We start from the raw sequence: 7876 nt of genomic DNA on the forward strand, positions 1-7876 counted from the left end.
TATGTTCATCTACATTGCATGCACAGGCTCTACAGAAGAGTAGTATTTTTCCAACCACTTTACATGAAATGGGTATGTTCATGTTTTTGTGTTGGAAGTGGTTTCAGGAATTTTCAGCCTCGAAGATTCTTGAAGATGGTAGACGCATGACTATGGACGAAGTTGAAGCATTGAAGGAGCCACATATGATTTTGTGTCGCTTTCGGCGCGGCCCAAAGAAGCAAACGTTGCAGACCTTTATGAAGTTTAAGTATCGCATGACCCACGCATCAAAGTGGGCCAGTGAAGAGTCCTTTCCAGGATTCTGGCTGCTATTGGCGATCTCCCTCGATGCCATACAGTTCGGTACCAATACCTCACTTTGAAAAGGAGGGGATGTCACGTGACACATCCAACCCTATGTGTCCGTGGACAAGCTACAGCATGACCAAGGTTCAGTTCAGTCAAATCAGTCTAGAATAGGAAGTGATCTTGCACTTTTGTGAGTCTGTTAGCAGACCGTGCATGTCCAGACACTTAGATTGAATGCATATCCTCTGGTTGCGCACAGCATGATCATCAGATTACAGTCAAAACCCATCAGGAACATTTTTACAGTGCATAGACCTATTTTCCCTATTTTTGACATTTTTCACTTATTATTTTTAAGTGACTTTTGTTGGGAACTAGGTAGGGCAATTTTAAACCTAACACTAGCACTTTTGGGCAGAAGAGGCAGCAGGAGCACTTGCTCAACAGGCACATTCTTAGCAGGACCCCCCACAAAGGAATCCTAGCATTTTGCAGCAGGCAAGGCCTAGCGTTTTCAGCAGAAGACAATCAGCCAGCGTTTTGCACTTGCAGTTTTCTGGCGACAGCAGTACCCAGATCAGCCCTGGCGTTTTTGCATTGCATAGCAGCCCGGCAACAGCAGGACAGCAGATCCCTAGCCCGGATCTCACCTTCCCACAGCAATTCTTCGCCACACAGTCAGATCCACCGAAGTTCACAATTTCAGCCCAGAAAACGCAGATTTCAGCATCTGCGATTTCAGCACGTCGTCATTCCATCGTCGTCATCGACATAGAGTCAGAATTCAGCAGATAAAGATTTGCAGATTTCAACCATTAGCGTTTTCAGATTTCAGCCCGTCTCGTCGTCGTCCTCATCGTCGTCGACATCGTCGGCAAGTCCAAAGCATTGTAGAGATTTGTGCAATCAATAGTAGACCACTCTCGCCATAGAGAGTGGGGCCTTTGGAGGAGGGTTTGACAACATTCTGGTGTCGTATTCTCTTCTCTCTATCTATGTCTCAGCACCTTCACTCACAGTGTTCATCCACTTTGTTTGTGTCCATTGCACTCTCTCACTAAAGGAACGGAAGGCTCTCCCTTCCGTAAGCAAAAGGAACCTTGAGCACAGTTCGGAGCACTCATCTTGAGCAAGGTTCAACATTCACTTCCGCTGCACCTTACACATGAGTTGAAGTGGGGGCATAGATGCACATCACACCAACCAGGGTATCATCAAACTCTATAGTAATCCCCATCCCTCTACCATGTACTAAAGTACCATGGTCACGTACACAATGGCGACAACGAGGTCCTACAGAAATGCATACACCACTGGTAGAATACTGTTGTCCAATTGCAGTTTCCCAAAATGTATGAGAATCCCCAAGTAATAACTTGCCACATCTACGATAATTGTCTATACATAACTTGTGCTCCTGCACAAGGAGTATATCCACATCTCAGTCTACATGAGAACGCAAATCTCTACAAAGTAAATTCTGTCTGAGACCAGTGAGGCTAGTGTGATGCAAGCCATTGACATTCCAAGTAACGATATGTAAATCCATGTGTCAACCAATGATGAGTCTAGAACCTCAAAGACATACATCAATTGTGTCAACGGCTACAAGACTGACGATCAATGCCTGACTCTCTTGAACCCTAGCCGAAGCCTTGGAACAAGAGCCAACGAAAGAGCATCCTCATCATGTGGTAGTGGTCACAAAAGCTAGCCTGGGGCAAAGGAGCGAGTAGCTGCAAACCAAGAGACAAAGTAGTCAGAAGGGCATCCCAATGTAGAGACTATTGCCGACTCTGATCATACTCGCATGGTGCGAGGGATCAGGATAGTATGGTCCACAGACAGAACCAATGGTAAACAATAGCAGTCCTCTATGTGTAGCCACTGTATAGCTCCTCGCTTTGTGCCAGTCTGTCTGTAGCAATTCCTGATGGAATGTTGCTTGCCCAAGTCAGGATAGCCTACAAGGTGTGGCGAATAACAAAATCCATCAATGAAACTTTTGTCCATGTCTCCATACCAACAAAAGGTAGGGCGAAAGAGAGCATGGGACTCTGTCGACTACCTCTCTCCCCCTCCCCAGACCTTGTATCAGATTCACCATGATGTAACTCTTTGGTCTCATAGGTCAATATGGCCTTTAGAAGACCTTAATATGACATTTCATTTCATTTCTCTCTCAACCCAAACTCGTAAAACACTGATGTTTGTGGGCTGAAAACCTTCATGAGAGAGCCTCCGATGAGAAATCTGATGATATTTGATAGTAATCAAAGACACCACCGCATTGAAAGGACTGCCCTTGCTGGATAGAAGATTGAAAATGGAGACTGCAACCAGTAAAACAAGGCACAAAATAGATACACGGTAAAAATTGGCAAAACAATCACAATAGATTGATGAAAATAACATTAGATATGGGCTGATTTACAAAGAGGATTATGTAGCAGCAATTAGTTCAAGCCAAACATGTACGTGAGAGGTCGCCTAGGGCTTGAATTGATAAATCCAAGGAGCCCAATGAAAACACAGATGCTTATGCAAAAACAAAGATGAATGCTGGATGTAGGTCACAAAAGAAATATATAAGGCTGCATCTTTAAAACACAGATGGATGCCAGTAAAAATCCAGATAAATTTATCTCCAGATGGCAAAAAAAACCACCAAATAGAGGTCGCTTTCATAGATCTGCAGCTGTCCACGCAAATCAGCACCTTACATATTTAGATCTCGCATCACCAAGTCTTCAAAGGGCTAAGAAACACAATGGCAAAGGTGGTGCAAGAAAAACACACTTTTAACGCGTTCTTTTGCAATAAACCACTGCCAAATGTATATTTGATGAAGAGGGATGCAACTAGAGATGAGATCTTGCACAAACAAAGCACAAAGAGGGAAACATGTCATAGGGTCTCCAAGCGGTCCACTATAACCACTTTGGACTAGTGGTCAAAAATTATAAGCGTGAACAACCAAAATTTGCAAAACTTAAATCAACTTCAATACTTTAAAACAACTGAACAAGAGTGTGCACTATGAAGGGAAATGGAGAAGCTAGTGGAGCAAGATGCTTGCACAAGAGAGTCGATGGCCCTGCATCGCAACTATCAGCGCCCCAATCGGATATTTGTTTATTGAACGAGTTTGAATACAAATGGACACTAGGGATACCCCTAATGTTTCCATATCTCAAAAGTTGTCGTTTCAAGGTTTGCATTGCAGATTGTCGTTTGTGCAGCACAAGTAGAAAGTAACTATATTCGATATGTATGTATCTCTATGATTTAGCCGGACTTAACATAAAAATTAACTGTAAACCTGTCTTCATGCACAAAGAATTACAGATGGTAGATGTGACAAAGAATATGAACAAAGTTACCAATACTTAACTTATGCTGTTGCGGTTCTATGAACACTGGAAAGTAACCCTTTTGTAAACATGGACACCCTGGCTATACCATTGTCAAACCCTTATAACCAAAGTTTTTTTGGGTAGCGATCATTAGCAGCTCAAGAAAGGGATTATAACGACAAGACTAGCAGCTATCACCAAGCCAGTCAGTATGTTGATCCTAGTACACAGCTTCAAATGTGATGCCACTTCGAATTGCCAAAACTTCTCTAGCTGAATCTTCTCTCTCAGAGCATTATGAGCTCTGCTCTTCAAACATTGAAGGAGATATATGCTCCACTACTCAGCACAATAACATTTGGTACACCTCAAGAGTCTTAATGTAATTTCAGAAACAGCATGTCCGATGATTTCTCCAGACATAACAACTTCTACCTGAAATATATATATATATATATATATATATATATATATATATATATATATATATATATATATATATATATATATGCAGCTCTTAAATTGATATTCACAAGTATACATGGACTTTGACATGAGAATACGAACAAAAGTACCAAGATTTGGCATATGTCCAGACATAATAACTCATACATGAAGAAAATGTATAAATGCAACTCTTGAATTGATATACAGAAACATACAGTTTGTAAATTTTTTATGTGAGAATATGAACAAAAGTACCAAGATTTGGTATGCCGTCATGTTCCTATGAACACCGTACAGTAACTTTTTGTGGCCCCGGCTATACTGTTGTCAAAGGCTGATAACCAAAGTTCTTTTGGGTGACATTAACTGGCTCCTCAAGAAAGAGATCATCTGGAGTCCGAAAAGCCGCATGTACAGCAAGAAGAGCAGCGGCCATCACCAAGCTAGTCAGAATGGTGCTCCCAGTGCTTGTAAAGAGCACAGCTCCAAATGTGACGACACCCAAAATTACCAGAACCTCTCTAGCGCTAAATGCCCTCCCAAAGAACACAACGGGCTCTGTTCTAGAAACATACAGGTAGAACCATGCAGCTGCAAGTAGCATCAAAATTATGAGAGAACCAGGGTGCCACAACAAGCCGATGAACACAATCACTGCAGACACAACTGCGTAATTGAAGCGGAAATAGCTAAGATTTTGCTTCATTCTGCTGGTAGCATCTGCAATGGAGTCCGGTTTGGAGAAGCAATCCTTGTCCAGAACCTCAGACCAGGGACGCTGCCTTGCGAGTGCCGTCTTCCCCGCCTCTGCAATCTCCCCCATAAAAGCTTTTGCGGAGGCTACATAGGAGGTAGATGATGGGGGCGCTGCAGATGTTGAAGTAGTGGAGTTCTGATAGATCGGCAAAGTGCTATTACCCGCCATAGTCCACGAAAAGGGCAGTCTGAGAGGGAGAACTAGCAATGGCGAGACTTTAAAACAAGGTAAGGCACGCGCACGCAGGCTTGGGAGCGAAGGTAAACAGAGGAAGCACAGCACGGCACGCGTGACGCACGCATCAACAGACGTTTTCCGTTAGTAAAGTGCATCCGTTTTCCGTCCGTAAAGTGCACCCAGCAAGCGCCCTGTACAAATGTCTTAACAATGTTGCTCACGCACATTTCATCGCATGCCTTTTCAATGTGGGTCCTGGGATAACGCAAAGTTCTGTGCAGTTCAGACTGCTTGCTGGAACTTGCGCAGGTGTGTGTCGCAGAGTTGGCAGAATGCTTACAAAAAGTGTTGCAGTTTCCGGGCCTACCAGCGTGACGGGTGGCCTTCCCCTCTCGGACGAGGGAGGTGTCCAAACACTTTTTAGCGCCATTTGTGGACCTCTTGGAACTCTCGTCCCCACAGAGAAGCAGTCAATCAAGTAACCAGTTAGTCGTTAGTAATTTGCGGAGGGAGCTGTGGCAGCCTTGTAGTGTGAATGACACAATGCTCTTGGTTTGCACTCGTACGCAATGTGAATACACCCTTAGATCCCACCCCTTATTCTCGTGGTAAATATAGTTGAGGCCCAGCAAACCTTGGGACTAATTGTTTAACATGACCTCCTAAAGGGGATCAATGGTCCACATCTAAAGGCACCAAGGGTGTGATCCCTGTTGTCAAAACGGATTTGTGAACTAGGAGTGAGCTGTGAACACGTTGACTTTTCCAAACCACATGTGATCATGTCGTGAAATGAACGTGAACCGTGTTTTGAACTCTACACTCAATGTGAGCTATGGCATTGTAGGTGTGAATCGTGTGTGTTGCAATGTGAACACCGCACTAGGTTGTAGAGAAATGTGGTGCACTCTTCTCTTTAGAAACGATAGTATAGTACCTTCCAAAATGGAGGTACTAGTAAAGCGCTTGCATGCGTTCGTGAAAGTATGTTGCATACTATAAACGATGGATTCCATGGCTCGTTAGTTTCATCTTCCCCCTATTGCTAGGCATGACCTAGCTCTAAAAACAAATGGGTCAAGACTCCTCAAACTTCATAAAGTGAAAATATGTTAATAGTTGTTGAAATAAAAGATGATTAGAACTAACAGGCGATGAAATCACGAGGCTTGCCAAAGATGAGATGCACCTAATTATGTTTAGAGTTTAAAAATTGGTTCAAAACAGAAACAACTTATTGAACAAAACCTTTCACAAGATTCAGCAAGAATTGAGGTCTATCTAATAACTATTGTAATTAGTAAGTTATACTAACTCACTCTCTCTCTCTCTCTCTCTCTCTCTCTCTCTCTCTCTCTCTCACACACACACACACACACACACACACACACACATTCATAATCATGAAATAAAATGACATTGCGGAGAGATAAGAAAGAGGAACAAGTTACGATCTTAGGTCTAAAGTCATTTGATCATTCAAAACCTCCTTATGATATAGGTACTTAGTGGATTAGGGAACAAACTAGTGCAAGCACAACCAAGTAACAAGCACAATCGTGTAGGGTTGACTGCTGATATTGTATTGTAGTGCACTAAGTTTGCATAAATAGGCGCCTTGAGCAGCCAAAAATCATGAATATGCTTATGAGATCTCCTTGCAAGACTACCATGACTTGGGCTACAATAATCCTCTTGTCAACCTCTTCTTTAACCTAAAAAGAAGCCAAGAGGATGATATAGAAATGGGAAGTTGTATCATTCCACAGCAAGAGATTTTGACAACTACCGAGGGAAAGGATGCTAGCCAAGGAGTGCTTTTGCCTTGCTAATGAAATGGTCAATCCATGTTTGATTAGTAAGCAAATATATATGACCAGGAGCCAGCATGAGTACTCTTGATCCTTGTGGGGATATTGAGAAGAACGACAATCCAAATTAAATGATCTCTCCTTTTGAACTTATGCACTGTACTCAAGAGGCATTGAAAAGAGGGCAAGGGGCAATAAGGAAGGTATGGTATGTTGAGCTTAAAGCTCAAGCAAGCATCAAAGAAGAAAACTATGTGCTAGAACCGTTTTCAAAGTCTAGTATAAAGAACCTTCAGATGTGATGGTGAAGAGAGATATTGTTCCCAAGGTAATTGTATTGTTCGCAAGGTGATCGTATTGCTCCCAAGGTAATCGTATTGATCACATAAGACAATAGCTCAAAATTCAACCAAATCCATCACATTGACCAACTTCAGCTCGACTATTGTGCATTGATGTGTGTAGTTGCAAGAAAGACTACATAAAGCATGCACTTGATGGCACTGTTCCTAACAACAAGTGCAAGATATATTTTATCATTCTGATTTTATTTTGAAAGTGGAAGTTACCCCTAGTGATACTACGGCTATTGTTGCATATGGACTTTATCCGAGAAGATCGATAGGAGCAAATAAAAATTACCAAATTTGTGGGGTTAGTACGATATAGGTAGTCAAATCACAGAGGATACATGCACTGCTACAAGACTTTAGGCCACTCTTCTTAGGAGGTCTTCTGACATTCACGAATCGAAACTTTACACCTACAAAACTCTCTCTCTCTCTCTCTCTCTCTCTCTCTCTCTCTCTCTCTCTCTCACTCACACACACACACACACACACACACACACACACATCATAACTCACCATCGTTATCTTATTCCATTGGATTTATTTTTTACCAGCTCCAACCTCCCAACAATAGTTAATTGTCATTCTTGATGACATTGCTAGTCAAAGGCTGCTGGTGAAACATTGCAATGCTTTGTTTGATATTATGGTAACCCTACAAAAGCACATAAAGTTCTTATCGAGCTT

At 42.3% G+C, this 7876-nt stretch overlaps 1 pseudogene; it reads right to left on the reverse strand.

The window, feature by feature from the left end:
* Positions 1-4269: 4269 nt before the first annotated feature.
* LOC147449210 (PRA1 family protein B5 pseudogene) lies at positions 4270-5208 on the reverse strand (annotated as a pseudogene).
* Positions 5209-7876: the final 2668 nt, after the last annotated feature.

Source organism: Adiantum capillus-veneris, chromosome 10, assembly GCF_014529385.1.
Source record: "Adiantum capillus-veneris isolate H3 chromosome 10, ASM1452938v2, whole genome shotgun sequence".
Lineage (NCBI taxonomy): Eukaryota > Viridiplantae > Streptophyta > Polypodiopsida > Polypodiales > Pteridaceae > Adiantum > Adiantum capillus-veneris.